The sequence below is a fragment of the Scylla paramamosain genome, chromosome 48 (assembly GCF_035594125.1).
Source record: "Scylla paramamosain isolate STU-SP2022 chromosome 48, ASM3559412v1, whole genome shotgun sequence".
In the NCBI taxonomy this organism is placed as follows: Eukaryota; Metazoa; Arthropoda; class Malacostraca; order Decapoda; family Portunidae; genus Scylla; species Scylla paramamosain.
Genome location: NC_087198.1, coordinates 5,882,025 through 5,899,201, shown reverse-complemented (window position 1 = coordinate 5,899,201; position 17,177 = coordinate 5,882,025).

Here is a 17,177-nt window from a genome sequence, read left to right as displayed (position 1 = left end):
CCTCACCAGGAGTTGTTTCCTGCGTGGTAATGGTCTGCACGGGAACCTTGAAAACACTAAATCATCGCCTTCACTCGCTCTTACACACACACACACACACACACACACACACACACACACACACACACACACACACACACACACACAGACACACACACACACACACAAATCGTCAATTTCTTGAGTTGGGGGTGATAGGAAACACAAGCCACAAACTGCCCTATCCTTTTGGTTCTGGGTTCTCATAATTTTTGTAACGACTGGACAGCCACGAGTATTTGGTGGGCGAGTGGCTGGTCTCCGAGACACGAGCCGCTGAGAGATGTGCCCATTGCGTTAACTGATAAGGGAACGACTTGATGAAGTATAGATGATTGCGAGTATTAATATATTTATTTATATTTTTATCAGCCACGGATAATTAGGATTCTTACAGTGTGTGTGTGTGTGTGTGTGTGTGTGTGTGTGTGTGTGTGTGTGTGTGTGTGTGTGTGTGTGTCTGTGTGTTTGTTGTGTGTGTGTGTGTGTTGTGTGTGTCTGTGTGTGTGTGTGTGTGTGTGTGTGTGTGTGTGTGTGTGTGTGTGTGTGTGTGTGTCTTTGTGTTTAGTGTGTGTGTGTGTGTGTGTGTGTGTGTGTGTGTGTGTGTGTGTGTGTTTAGTCTGAGTGTGTGTCTGTGTGTGTGTGTGTGTGTGTTTAGTGTGAGTGTGTGTCTGTGTGTGTGTGTGTGTGTGTGTGTGTGTGTGTGTGCGTCTGTGATGACGGCAGGCTGTAGCTCCGAAACTAGCCGCGGGATATTCTCGGTAAAACTCTCATTGTGATTCCCATGCAGTTACTGACCTCTCCTAGGCCTCATCTGAGTTTACCTCACCTGGCCTGATCCACAGCATGTTTAAGAGTGATGTGCACCTACTCTCAGTGTGACTCCCATGCAAAGTTATAATCGTGTTATGACCTAAACCTAACCCAACCTAAACCGGTGCTACTTTGGTATGCGATATACGTGTCATGAAGCTATTTTGGAATGCGACCTACACTTTGTATTGTGATGTATATACAAGAAAAGATATACTTTTCCTTTTATTATCAAGAGACGAGGAAAACACTTGTCTTGGTTTGGAGGGAATGTTTGGTTAGGAAGCCTGAAGCACGAGTGGAATGTCTGTTTGAGTGTCGAAGCTCCGGTCCCGACTCAACAAGGTGCTACATGTAGCAACAGCACACTTCATTCCGGCACAGACACAGACATCAGTCTCCATAGCCGACCTGCGCTCCCTGCCGTGATTTTACCTGCTTAGTGACATGTGAATATATAAAGAACCCTTCAGATGTTAGCTAAACAGTTTTACAACGAGATCACAGACGAGACGAAGGCGGTTACATTTAACAGTAGTTTCCAAGCTTTCTGTGGCAATTTATTTTTTTTTACTTATTTATCTATTTATTTATTTATTTATTTATTTTTTTATTCAAGCTATCTCATGTTTCGGTGCATGAATTGACAGACAGAGGTGACGCAGCAACCTGTGATTGGTTCGACGAGTGTCGTGTGGTTTGCTCACAAGCTGTTTGTTAACAATCGTGGAAAAATGGTAAGCATTAAAAAGGAGTCTGTGCAAATTGACGAAGCGCGGTTCGCAGGAAACCGAAAATACAAGAGAGGTAAAATACGGCAAAATCATGTACCAGAATCAAACGACAGCGAGGCTGTGGTGGAAAACAACCCAAACCATGGACGACGAGTTGATGGTTCCTGGATATTGGGAGTGAAGAAAAGTGGAGATTGGCGTTATTGTGACGCACACACAAGAAATCGTGAAACACTGGAACACTGCAACTCATCATTCAAAGAGAAGTTACGGAAAATTATGTAATTCATTGTCACGAAGGACCGGCATATTATAATTTAAAGCGTTTAAATCACCATGATTTAACTGTTAACCATCAGCGACATTATGTTGGTCCAAACACTACACCAAACACTCACACAACTGAAACAAGCTGGCTACACTCAAAAGTTTGCATTTCGAAAAAAACAAAAAAATGAGTGAAAGAAAAAAAAAACTCTGAGGATCTATTCCTTATTTTTTAAAGAGTATAAATAGCAGCTATCAAAAAAAAAAAAGTAGGTCTACAGATGACAGTTCGTGTACAAAGCATGCAAAACGTTCACTCATCCAGAAATGTATTTAATCTTGTAAAGTTCTCCATTAAGCAGGCACACCATTGGATTACTGTCTAGTCACACACGAACATGCGCATATTCACGGGCAGCAAACATGCAAGGTACACTCAAATACTCTGGAGCAAAGCTGCCTCATCTTGTTTCATTGATCAGCCCACTCTTGCACACTGTCAAGCCAAAACTATTTTTCATTTACCATCGACGATTTTATATTCAGATCAAAATTTAAATGACGTTTGAGAACTTTCGGCCAATATTCATTGAAGGATGTGACGGCCTTAAGCGCCGCACGGGGGGGGGGGGTAGAAGGTGGCTGTCGGGTCCGGCCTGGAGCCCAAGGCAGAGAACTAGCAGCAGGTCCTTCTTTTCCTTTGCGGCCTCAAGTTTCAATAGTAGTCGTCCACTTGCAACGCCTCGCACTAGGCAAGGGGTCGCCATAAGCAAGAGATCAATGTCTGCCATTCACCAGATGTTTCCCGGAGGGGGGAGTCCTTATGGGGAGTAAGGGCTCTTTCCATAGTCTGGTGGAGGGTGTGTACGGGTCCTTTGATTATGATGACGCCGAGCTGAACAACTCGCCATGAACGAGGACACGCCGTGCACCATGCACCAGACACTGGCAGCACGAGGGGTTCTTTAGGGGAGAAAAGGCTCACGTCATGACAGTGGTTGGGGAGTGGTGTGTGGCGGGTCATTGCTCATGGCGACCTGTGTGAGGCGCGGCAAGGTTGCATCGTCACTGCCCTCACACCCAGGGACTGGAGTGGACCCTTGGGGAGGAAGGGTTCGTCCTGGTACCTATGTAGGTAGGTAGACAATTTCCTATAGCTTTCGCCGCGCCCGCATCGTTATCGTGGAAACTCGCATCGTTATCGTGGAATCGTATCGTTATCGTGGAATCGCATCGTTATCGTGGAATCGCATCGTTATCGTGGAAACTCGCATCGTTATCGTGGAATCGTATCGTTATCGTGGAATCGCATCGTTATCGTGGAATCGCATCGTTATCGTGGGGTCGCATCGTTATCGTGGAATCGCATCGTTATCGTGGAAACTCGCATTGTTATCGTGGAAACTCGCATCGTCTTCGTGGAATCGCATCATTATCGTGGAAACTTGCATCGTATCGTGGAAACTCGTGTCATTATCGTGGAATCGCATCGTTATCGTGGAAACTCGTATCATTATCGTGGAATCTTTTCGTTATCGTGGAATCGTATCATTATCGTGAAATCGTATCATTATCGTGGAATCGATTCATTATCGTGGAATCTTTTCGTTATCGTGGAATCGTATCATTATCGTGGAATCGTATCATTATCTTGGAATCGTATCGCTATCGTGGAATCACATCGTCACTGTGGAAACTCATATAAATTTCGTGGAATCGCACCGTTATCGTGGAAACTCGTATCATAATCGTGGAATCGCATCGTTATCTTCGTTACCCGCATCGTAATCTTCGTTATTTATTTATTAATTTGTTTATTTATTTAAAGCATCAAATTCGTTATCATTACTTGAGCTTCTATAATACATTGATTATTTATGGTGGCGTTTTTCTGGTGGTTATGACTTAAAAACAATCTGAAATACCACGCTGTACTCCTCTCTCTCTCTCTCTCTCTCTCTCTCTCTCTCTCTCTCTCTCTCTCTCTCTCTCTCTCTCTCTCTCTCTCTCTCTCTCTCTCTCTCTAACAGTATGCCACGCTTCACGAACCTGCCACCTTATTCCTTCTATCATCAAATTTGTTTTTTCTACATGCGTAACTTTTTAAACTACCGTCACTTTGCTTCTCGGGATTCAGTGCGAGGCTATGATGGCATTTGGCAACGTTTTGTGGAAGTTCCTAAGGTGCCAAGGGTGTTATCACAATAGTATCCAGAGGTAGTCTGACAAGGACACAGCACCGTCCTGCTTTGGCGCACAAAGAGAACCCACAAAGAGTACTAAGATAAATCAGTCACAGCATGGCTTCACGAAGGGGAAGTCTTGCCTGACAAACTTGTTAAGATTTTACAGTAAAGTGTACGAGGCAGTAAATAATGGTGATAGCTATGATACTCGTATCTTATATCTGGACTTTAGTAAAGCATTTGACAAGGTACCCCATCAAAAATTCCTGAGAAAGGTTAGGGCACACGGGATGGATGGGAAGGTGTTGGGCTGGATAAGGTCATGGCTTAGCGACAGGCGACAGAGAGTGGTAATAAACGGCTCGAAATCCGTGTGGGGTGCCACAGGGATCAGTATTAGTGACATTGTTGTTTTTAATATGTATCAATGACTCGGATAGTGGAATTAGTAGTGATGTTAGTAAATTTACGGATGACACAAAGATAGAGAGATTAATTAGGCCAGAATCGGATGCCATCGCCCTGCAGACAGATTTAGATAGGATGAACGAATGGACGGGCAGATGGCAAATGCAGTTCAATATTAACAAATACAAAGTACTTAGCGTAGGTAGAGGAAACCCACACAGTAGGTACACTATAAGCAACGAAACTCTGGTAGGTTCAGAGTACGAAAAGGATTTAGGAGTTGTAGTTAGCTCTGAACTCCGTCTAAGAAAACAATGCATAGAGGCAACAAACAGGGCAAATAGGGTTTTATGATTAATTTTTAGGAGTGTTAAGAGAGAGAGAGAGAGAGAGAGAGAGAGAGAGAGAGAGAGAGAGAGAGAGAGAGAGAGAGAGAGGAGAGAGAGAGAGAGAGAGAGAGAGAGAGAGAGAGAGACGAAAAATGTTAATGGAAACGGAATTGAGCTGTTCTGTAAAAGGTTTTTGGAATTATGTAATAATTTTTGTGATGTAATCGCTTCCCTTTGTAACGTTATATATATATATATATATATATATATATATATATATATATATATATATATATATATATATATATATATATATATATATATATATATATATATATATATATATATATATATATATATATATATATATATATATATTGTATAATTGTTCCCTGGTGTGAAGTAATAGCGGTTTAAGGTGATGTGTTCCCTCACCGTGATTTTAACCAGAAGGTGGATGGTGGTGTTGAAAAATTGTTGTCCTTTAAATGTCTTTTGATTCAATAATATTGATGATGATGATAATAATAATAATAATAATAATAATAATAATAATAAATAAATGGCAGGTGGTCCGTGAGTCTTCGTAGAGTGTTATTACATGTTATGCGCAAGTGTTGCATCGTCGCCATTTTGAAATGTTGCCACAATGAATTACAAAAAATATAATAACAATAACTGCTGAACAACTGGCGTTTAACATCGTTATTTCGAAATTTGAAATTTCTCACGAAGACATTCCTACGTGCACCAAGATTCCTTGTTTCCTTCCTAATGTCCTCATCACCATGCAATCAGCAGTGATGATGTGGCCCAGGCATGACAACGCTCGCACGTATTCCAGCTTGGTGCGCCCAGACACATGACCGGAGGTGCCAGCGGCGGCGCGCGCTTGAGTGGAATACACATATACGCGGATTTAGCCATGCTAAATTTAATGTAGTGCTTACTAGCAAATTCCTCGCAGATTCGCAGCAAGCCATTTAGCGCCGCTGCACTCGGGCACACCAAGGTTAGGTCATCCGCACATGAAAAATTATTTGGTGCCTCATTTGCAATATGACAGCCCACACGAGAGCGTTCAGCATTACGTTGAGTTGGTCCTCGCATAGGCTGAACAGGTGCGGGGTCAGCACGGATCCCTCGCTAATTCCACTGTGCATGCAGAATGGCGCCGACACTGAGCCACTCCATCTGGGGCTGGATTCAAGAAAGAGTTACCAATTTCTTAAGTCCCTAAGAAATTCGTATCTATTATAAGAGTGATTCACTGAATACTTATGAACTTCTTAGGTCGCTGAGATGTTAACAACTTTTTTAAGCCCCATAATGTTTCGCAACCCGGACCTATGAGCGCCTTTTCTCCAGTACACAACCTGCAACATAAACACCAACGAAGCCAGAGGTCACAAGAAGTAGTACACTGAAATGTGAAAGTAATGGTAACATTAGCACATGATTGTGGCCTGAGAAGGTAAGAAGGGGTCTATATATGGAAATACACGTGGTATTAAAACTTGACCGTGGCTTGAGAAGGGAAGAAGGAGAGTGAGATATGGAAATACAAGTGACATTACCATATGACAGTGACCTGAGGAGTGAAGGAGATTGAGATAAGGAAATATAAGTGGCATTAGCACATGACAGTGGCCACAGAAAGGAAAGGGTATTCAGAGACCCCTTAAACCCTGCTGAGATGCATGGTGGCAGGTTTCCACACAGGAAAATATTGGTGTAACAAACTGGAACCTGCAAATTGTCAACATTAGACAAAAAAATGCCTGATGTTCACATTATGCAGCTCAATTTTGCCCGATGTGAATATAACATGCCTAAACAAAGCTAGAAAATTATGCATGATCTGCACGAGTTACATTTAAGTAATCTAAGCTAACCTTATCGAGAAAATTGAACTGCATAATGTGAACATCAGGCATTTTTTGCCTAACGTTGACAATTTGTAAACATTGTGCAAATTGGTTGCCTAATGTTCACGTTAGGGAATTATCCACATTGAGAAGAAAAAGGAGGAATGAGATGTGGATGTGAGAAAGGAGGAGCAGGAGGTAAAGGAGGGAGAAGGTGGAGTTAATATATATATATATATATATATATATATATATATATATATATATATATATATATATATATATATATATATATATATATATATATATATATATATATATATATATATATATATATATATATATGAAGCAGCGGAGGAGAAGAGTAATAAAGAGGGAAGAGATATGGGAGTAATGGAAGGAAATCTGGAGAGAAACAATGGGATGGAGAAGGTACGGAAGCAAAAGGGAAGAGAATGTTGGCGAGTGGTGAAAGGGGAACGTGAAACGGAATAGCTTAGGAGAGGAACAGAGTGAGAGCAGGAGAGAAGGAGAGGGGGAGGAGAAGAAAAAGGAGGGTTGAGATGTGGATGTGAGAAAGGAGGAGCAGGAGGTAAAGGAGGGAAAAGGTGGAGTTAATAAGGAGGATGCGGAGGCGATGAAGAAGTGGTGAAGGAGAAAAAGAGGGTATGAATTATGGGCTCTCTCTCTCTCTCTCTCTCTCTCTCTCTCTCTCTCTCTCTCTCTCTCTCTCTCTCTCTCTCTCTCTCTCTCCAACGTCTACTTAATTTTTTTTTATTTCTAAACTATCATAATTTGAATCTTGGTCGTCCTAGACATTGGTTAAGTCAGGTCAGCTTAATGTATCTATCTATTTATCTATCTATCTATCTATCTATCTCTGTCTGTTTATTCAGGAGAGGAAAGAAAAGCCAATATTATTCATAACAAAGAGGAAAGTTAAAGTACAGATTATTCAGGAAAGAGTGTTTGAGAGAGAGAGAGAGAGAGAGAGAGAGAGAGAGAGAGAGAGAGAGAGAGAGAGAGAGAGAGAGAGAGGGAGAGAGAGTAACTTAAGTAACTCGAACGAAAAAAAAAATACACGACAGGTTGAGACAGCAAATTACCACACACAAAAAAAAAAAAAAAAAAAAACATAGAAAGGGAAATACCAACAAAAAAGATGGAAGCAGGAAGCGTTAATGAAAGCAAAGGCGAAGAATCTGACGAAGTTCATAAAAACGAAGAGAAACGGTCAGATAATGAACATGAAAACAGTAAAAGGAAGATGGCAATTCAAGAGATAAAGATGGTGGAGAGGTTTTTCAGCAGCGCTGTCACGCTTCACGCACAGGCCCCACAGACTCTGCTGAACACCAAGGAAGCGATTTAAAGCGGCAAGGTGACGGTGGAGCACGCGCTCAGACTCCCACAAACTCTCACCACCAGAATGACCGCTTGGAAGGAAGCGTGCCTGGGGTGGAGGGTCAAGACGGTAACTCAAGCAGAAAAGAAAACGACGATGACGAGTATTACATCCCTGGCGACAAATCACTCGCCAGCCTTGAGTTCCCGACAACGAGAGAATGCACTGCCACCTCTCAGACGTGGAGGATGATGAGTGTGAAACGGATGGCGCTTCCTGGGATGAGAAGGACGACAGTGACGCTGAGAGTGAGGCCCGCTTGAGTCCCACTGAGTATCCCTCAGATGGCGAGGAGTACAGTCAGAGTGAAGACGGTGAGTGCGGTGGTGCCAGTGATGAGAATATAGCAAAGAAAAGCCAGACATCACCAGAGAAGGAGGTGGACTTCAGGCTGCTTAACAGACTGGCCGGCGAATTCAGTGACGGTAGCGAAGAGGAGGGGGACGAGAAGGCGGCGTGGAGCCGATGTCAGGATGTGAGCCGCACTCTGTAGATGCAGAAATGGTCTCTGTCTGCCCACTCAAAGAAAGAATTTACAGTCAAGAATTCCACTGCTGATGAGCTCCTTTGTTCCCCAAAGTCAATCTTTCAACACATTCCATTCAAGAGAAGGAAGAAATTCTTGAACAGTTTATGGAAAAGAATGTCAGCAGAAACATTCGCCGCTATTTCATGAAAACAGCTTGCCGAAGGAATTTCGCGATATTCAAGGTGTGGCGGCGTGCCCAGGCCATCAAGCGGTTCCCAGGCCTGCGCCTTGGAACACAGGACACTGCAGCGTGGCAGTCTTTCACGTGGCAGAAGACCTCCCTTAACGACTTCCTCATGGCAGAGAAAGACACCCTTCTTTACAGTTTGTCGCGGAACCACAAAGTGTCGTGTGAAGAAATCTTTCAAGCTCAGGCGACGTAAGAAACGGCGACTCTTAGTCAAGATTGTCAGGTTCTTGGACCAGCTCCCCATCCGCCGCCTCCAGTACCTGAATGAACACGTCCTCGCAAAGGCACAGCGGGAAAATAAAGGGGAGCGGCAAAGTCACTCAGACATGACTCCCGTGTTGCAGTTTTTACAGACTGTGGCTACAATGCAAAGACAGGAGTCGCCCTTTCCCTGCCACGGCCCTGTTTGTGCAAAAACATGTTGAGAAAATACTCGTCTGTCGCGAATGAAACTTATCAAAGCTTGACGCGTAAGTTACTCCAGCAGAAGCACAAACACCTGAAGAGACGCTTATCGGAGCACGAGCTTAACAGTCTGTTCCCCTTGTGCCCCAAAGATGACACAGGTCTGATGCACCTCCCTAAACACCAGAGGCTGCACGACCACTACCGCTACCACCACCACCACAACCATCACCAGCCCCAACAACCACTGAGACAAGCAAGCAATCAAACCGACACTCCACATCTCCTCCCAGATGAAGACTTATGAATAATAGGGAGCCACTGGAAGACACGGAGCTCTGAGAACGATCGCCACTCACATAAATCAACAGCAAGTGACAGTGATACAAACCATAATGACAAAGGAAGTGACAGAGATGGACAAAAGATTAATTACACGCTGACATTCTCTCTCTCTCTCTCTCTCTCTCTCTCTCTCTCTCTCTCTCTCTCTCTCTCTCTCTCTCTCTCTCTCTCTCTCTCTCTCTCTCTCTCTCTCTCTCTCTCTCTCTCTCTCTCTCTCTCTCTCTCTCTCTCTCTCTCTCTCTCTCTCTCTCTCTCTCTCTCTGACTCTTCCTCTCTCTCTCTCTCTCTATTCACTCCAATTCACTTTAATTTGCTCAGTGAGATATCATAAGTCACTTCAAGTTATATATATATTTTGTTTTCTTCTGCCTCTAATCAGCGTGTTTTTGAAGCTCAAATCCGATGAATTTTGTGGCTTAGTGAATCATTGTTTTCGTCCTTGTTCTCTGTCAAGAATGTTGTTTTTCTTTCTCTAATTGTTTCTTGTGTTCTTGTTATGTGCAGTGTAGCTTAGTGTGCACCGGAGAAGAAGTCATTGTTTTTACTAAATACTAATGTTCTTGTTATCTATGATGTTGTTTGGTATGGACTAAAGTAAATAACAAAAATAAATAAATATAAGAAAAATAAAAAAAAAATGAGTAGATAATAGATGTTCTTAGATATCTTTATTTTTTTTTTTCACTTATTATTTATGTTCCTGTTATCTCTCAATGGCGGTGTGCACTGAAGTAGACGATAACCAATGAACAGGAGAGGAAAATGTCCTTCGATTCAGTTTATCCTTTAGTGGCATCACAGAAGATAATGATAGTGTTTCTTAATTATCTTCCCTATTATCATCGGTCCATCTTGCGGTGGACTGAAGTAGATAGGAAACCAAAGAAGGGAGGTAGAGAACTTTCTTAGATGCCTTCGTCCTCTACTGAAATAATAGAAGATAATAATAGTGATTCCTGATTTTTACTTATTTATTTTTTTCCCTCGCAGTTTTTGTTGTCCTTGGCCAGTGTACTTCTTACGTAACAAAAGATCTTCCTTACCATCATCTATCCAGACTGAAACACAAAGGTAGCCTGAGGAGAGCGGAAAATGTTCTTATATTTCTTTGACTCCTAGTGGAGTTGTATGGGAGGATGATAGTGACTCATTGATCTTCCTCATGATCATCACAATCATCACCATCATAGGGAAAAATAGCAGTGATTCTTGCCTATATTCCCCACGAACACTACCACCACCACCACCACCACCACCACCACCGTCACAGAGGGAGATTAATAATAATTCTCACCTCTCTTCCTCACCACAACCACCACCACCATCACTGTGGAAGAATACAGTAATAATTCTTGCTTATGTTCCTCCTCATCATCATCATCATCAACACGATCACTCCATCACTACCTCATCTATTCTTTTACTTGCATATCCTGCAAATTACATGAACATTTCACAGTTCCTTTCACAACCTGCAAACATCAATCAGTCTACTATTCCTCTGCCATCACAATCATAAACATCTCCATCATTCCATCACTACCTCGATAATATTTTTTTTTACCTACACACCAACTAAATCATGTCATCATTACACTATTACTCACAACCTTCACCATTCCATCATTCCTCATACACGTAACACTTTTAAGAGATTTCCATTCAGTTCATTTTCTTTCTCTGACTTCACGATCCCCACCAACCCAACCATTACTTTCCTCTGCTCAGCCAACTTGTGTTATTCCTGCTATTCGTGATTAAATTCTCTCTCTCCCTACGTCGCGTCTGTATTAGTCCCAATTTCTTCCTTCCCGATATATTTTGCAAGGCAGCACACGTGGCAGCTTGGTCCATGATGGGGAGAGAGAGAGAGAGAGAGAGAGAGAGAGAGAGAGAGAGAGAGAGAGAGAGAGAGAGAGAGAGAGAGAGAGAAGGGGGGAGGGTAAGACACACACACACACACACACACACACACACACACACACACACACACACACACGTACGACCAAACAATAAAGCTGAGACAGAGAGACAGAGACATACGGTATATACATACATATATATATACATACACACATACATACATACAGACAGACAGACAGACAGACAGGTCACTGATAAAATAGTGATAAATACCCCAGAATGGTGCGTGCGACAAGCTGGAATCAAGTTTTTTTTTCTTTTCTTCTCGGCGTCCTCGTTTAAAATTAACTTGTTCTGAGTGGTGACATGGAAGAGGTAAGAGAAGAAGGACCCACTGTGCTTATTTCCACCACCAAACAACTCGGTGCTTAATGACGATCGGTGCTAATGGTGGCTCCTCACGCGCCCAGCCACCACCACCGACACTTTGATCTGTCGCCAATCAGGGATTTACTCGTGCCACCTCTCGCGATGGTAGTAATAGTAGTGGTGGTAATAATAATAATAATAATAAAAATAATAATAATAATAATAATAATAATAATAATGATAATAATAATAATAATAATAATAATAATAATAATAATAATAATAATAATAATAATAATAATAATAATAATAATAATAATAACGTATTTTTTTATCATATTGACAATGATGACAATGATTACTAATAACAATGATAACAAAGTTACTAATACTTTTACTACTACTAATACTGATGCTACTACTACTACTACTACTACTACTACTACTACTACTACTACTACTACTACTACTACTACGACTACTACTACTACTACTACTACTATTTATAATAATAACAATAGTGTAAACCTTTCATGATAACGACAACGATGACGATGATCCATAATAATAATAATAATAATGATAATGACAGTAAGCGGTGATCAGGTGACCTGAGGTGACCTCCTCATACTGGTGGTGAACCTCAACGTGACAGATGACCTCACTAAGGTTACAGGTCAGAGAGATTACCTGTATTTACATTTATGATAACTAGTATTTAATAAGCTGTCTTATTTTACTGGTAAGGATTTTATTTATTTATTTATTTATTTATTTTATTTATTTATTTTTTTTGGCAAGAGTTTTCATAATTTTCCTTTTTTTTCGTTTTTTTTTTTTTTTTGAGTGTTTTGTTCCTATGATTTGACACGTGTCTGTTCCTCAGGTATATCAATGAATTATTCCACACTTAAGCAATTTTATGTGTGGTGTCGCTGCTCGATGGCTGCCCCGGCGCTGGAGCTCCCGACTTTTTACCTCTTTTTTTTTCAACATTTTTGGCAAGTCTGCACTCTTGGGGCTGTTCTGCGGTAACCATGAATGCCTCTAGAGCAACTCTGAAACCGTGAAACCGGAAAATACACGTGCTGTGTGGTGTAATTCTGTGTGTTATGATGGTGACTGCAGCCTCACTGTCCTACTGTTCTGCGGTAACCATGAATGCCTCTAGAGCAACTCTGAAACCGTGAAACCGGAAAATACACGTGCTGTGTGGTGTAATTCTGTGTGTTATGATGGTGACTGCAGCCTCACTGTCCTACTGCATGTAAACATGCAGTAGGACAGTGCTTCCCTGCTCGATTTGCGACCCTCCCTGGACTCACCTCTACCTGCTGAGTTCATTAATGACGTAAGAAGACTACAAGAACTACAGGCAAGTCACAATGAGAAGAAATACTCTGAAAATGCAACGACAAGAAAGCACCGCAAGGGGAGAAGAGGGCGGCGCAGCGGTGTATGAGTGAGAATGAGGAGACGTGGCATGAGAACCCCACTGCCAGCCATCACCTTTGGTAATATACGCTCAATTAGAAATAAAATGGATGAGTTGTGCACCAACTGTAAGTTTATCCGAGAATATAGAGACAGTGCAGTAATCGCCCTCACGGAAACCTGGTTACAAGATCGGGATGCGGACAGCACAGTGACTATTGATGGGTTTGTGTTGGTGCGGTCTGACAGGAGAGGTGTTGATAAGAACCGAGGGGGTGGCGTTGCTGCTTATGTAAATGACAGATGGTGTTCACAAATTAAAGTTAAGGAAAGCTATTGTGACAACAACATCGAGTATTTAGCGTTTACCTGTCGACCCTTTTACCTACCACGTGAACTTAGCAAGATAAATGTAGTATTTGTGTATATACCCCCGGATGCGGATGAATCTATAGCAGCTGATACACTAGAAAACTGTGTTACAAACTGTGAAAACGAAAACTCGAACAGCGCAATAATTGTTTTAGGTGATTTTAATCATTGCGATTTTCAAGGAAAAGTCCCTACATACTACCAAACAGTGCATTGTTTCACAAGAGGCAACGTTACACTAGATAAGATGTATTGTAACATTAAGGATGGATACAAAGTTTTTAAACGACCTAACATTGGAAATGGAAACCATAACATGCTATATTGTGTTCCTACATATAAACAGCTACTGAAAAGAGTTAAACCGAAAGAAAAAATAGAAATTAGAAAATGGGATGATAATAACAGGCAACAACTACAAGCTTGTTTTGAGTGTACAGACTGGTCTGCCCTGATAGAAAACGGAATTGACATCAACACCAACTTAGATATTTTCGATGGTTATTTCCACTTCTGCTTTGATATGATCGTACCTACCAAGAAAATAAAGATATACCCAAACAATAAACCATGAATTAATACAGAGCTAAAATCTATGCTAAATGAAAAACACAGACTCGAGCGTAATAGAAGTGATGCTGAAAGAAGAATATTGCAAAGAAACATAGATAAGAAAACATCTGATTCTAAAAGAATATACAAAAAAAAAGTTGAAGGCTTGTTTAAGACAAATAGAGTAAAAGACGCTTGGAAGGGACTTAAAACCCTGTGTGGGCACAAGAAGAAACAGAGTGTGCCTCAACCAGAAAATATCAACACATATGTAAACGAAATGAACGCGTTCTTTGCGAGATTTGAAAGCCATGATTTCAGTGATGCGTGTAATGAGGTAATGACAGAAATTCAATCTCATAATGATGAAAGAATAATAATTAGGCAAGAAGACGTGCAGAAGTCCCTGCAGAATATACGGGCAGGTAAAGCTACAGGGCCAGATGGAATGCCTGCTATGGTACTTAAACATTGTGCAAAACAACTGACACCCGTACTGACAACATTATTTCAGGATTCAGTAGATCAGGGAGTGGTACCTTATAAATGTAAGGAATCTGAAGTAAAACCTATTGCAAAAATTAACTGTCCAAAAGATCCAAAAGATTTTAGACCTGTAGTATTAACATCTAATATGAAATGTTTAGAAAGTGTATTGAAAAATTACATCTGTGAAAAAAAAAAAAAAAACTAATAATATAAAAGACCCTATGCAGTTTGCTTATTGTAATAATAAGAGTGTACAGGATGCGACACTTACATTATTGAATGATGTTAACAAACATTTAGATAAGCCCAAATCACAAATTAGAGCACTGTTTATTGATTTTAGTTCAGCATTTAATTTTTTTTTTTTTTTTATGTAGGAAGGATACTGGCCAAGGGCAACAAAAATCTAATAAAAAAAAATGCCCACTGAAATGCCAGTCCCTAAAAGGGTCAAAGCAGTGGTCAAAAATTGGTGGATAAGTGTCTTGAAACCTCCCTCTTGAAGGAATTCAAGTCATAGGAAGGTGGAAATACAGAAGCAGGCAAGGAGTTCCAGAGTTTACCAGAGAAAGGGATGAATGATTGAGAATACTGGTTAACTCTTGCGTTAGAGAGGTGGACAGAATAGGAGTGAGAGAAAGAAGAAAGTCTTGTGCAGCGAGGCCGCGGAAGGAGGGGAGGCATGCAGTTAGCAAGATCAGAAGAGCAGTTAGCATGAAAATAGCGGTAGAAGACAGCTAGAGATGCAACATCGCGGCTGTGAGAGAGAGGCTGAAGACAGTCAGTTAGAGGAGAGGAGTTGATGAGACGAAAAGCTTTTGATTCCACCCTGTCTAGAACAGCAGTATGAGTGGAACCCCCCCAGACATGTGAAGCATACTCCATACATGGACGGATAAGGCCCTTGTACAGAGTTAACAGCTGGGGGGGTGAGAAAAACTGGCGGAGACGTCTCAGAACACCTAACTTCATAGAAGCTGTTTTAGCTAGAGATGAGATGTGAAGTTTCCAGTTCAGATTATAAGTAAAGGACAGACCGAGGATGTTCAGTGTAGAAGAGGGGGACAGTTGAGTGTCATTGAAGAAGAGGGGATAGTTGTCTGGAAGATTGTGTCGAGTTGATAGATGGAGGAATTGAGTTTTTGAGGCATTGAACAATACCAAGTTTGCTCTGCCCCAATCAGAAATTTTAGAAAGATCAGAAGTCAGGCGTTCTGTGGCTTCCCTGCGTGATATGTTTACTTCCTGAAGGGTTGGACGTCTATGAAAAGACGTGGAAAAGTGTAGGGTGGTATCATCAGCATAGGAGTGGATAGGACAAGAAGTTTGGTTTAGAAGATCATTAATGAATAATAAGAAGAGAGTGGGTGACAGGACAGAACCCTGAGGAACACCACTGTTAATAGATTTAGGAGAAGAACAGTGACCGTCTACCACAGCAGCAATAGAACGGTCAGAAAGGAAACTTGAGATGAAGTTACAGAGATAAGGATAGAAACCGTAGGAGGGTAGTTTGGAAATCAAAGCTTTGTGCCAGACTCTATCAAAGGCTTTTGATATGTCCAAGGCAACAGCAAAAGTTTCACCAAAGTCTCTAAAAGAGGATGACCAAGACTCAGTAAGGAAAGCCAGAAGATCACCAGTAGAGCGGCCTTGACGGAACCCATACTGGCGATCAGATAGAAGGTTGTGAAGTGATAGATGTTTAAGAATCTTCCTGTTGAGGATAGATTCAAGAACTTTAGATAAGCAGGAAATTAAAGCAATAGGACGGTAGTTTGAGGGATTAGAGCGGTCACCCTTTTTAGGAACAGGTTGAATGTAGGCAAACTTCCAGCAAGAAGGAAAGGTAGATGTTGACAGACAGAGCTGAAAGAGTTTGACTAGGCAAGGTGCAAGCACGGAGGCACAGTTTCGGAGAACAATAGGAGAAACCCCATCAGGTCCATAAGCCTTCTGAGGGTTTAGGCCAGCGAGGGCATGGAAAACATCATTACGAAGAATTTTAATACGAGGCATGAAGTAGTCAGAGGGTGGAGGAGAGGGAGGAACAAGCCCAGAATCGTCCAAGGTAGAGTTTTTAGCAAAGGTTTGAGCAAAGAGTTCAGCTTTAGAAATAGATGTGATAGCAGTGGTGCCATCTGGTTGAAGTAGAGGAGGGAAAGAAGAAGAAGCAAAGTTATTGGAGATATTTTTGGCTAGATGCCAGAAATCACGAGGGGAGTTAGATCTTGAAAGGTTTTGACATTTTCTGTTAATGAAGGAGTTTTTGGCTAGTTGGAGAACAGACTTGGCATGGTTCCGGACAGAAATATAAAGTGCATGAGATTCTGGTGAAGGAAGGCTTAAGTACCTTTTGTGGGCCACCTCTCTATCATGTATAGCACGAGAACAAGCTGTGTTAAACCAAGGTTTAGAAGGTTTAGGACGAGAAAAAGAGTGAAGAATGTACGCCTCCATGCCAGACACTATCACCTCTGTTATGCGCTCAGCACACAAAGACGGGTCTCTGACACGGAAGCAGTAGTCATTCCAAGGAAAATCAGCAAAATACCGCCTCAGGTCCCCCCAACTAGCAGA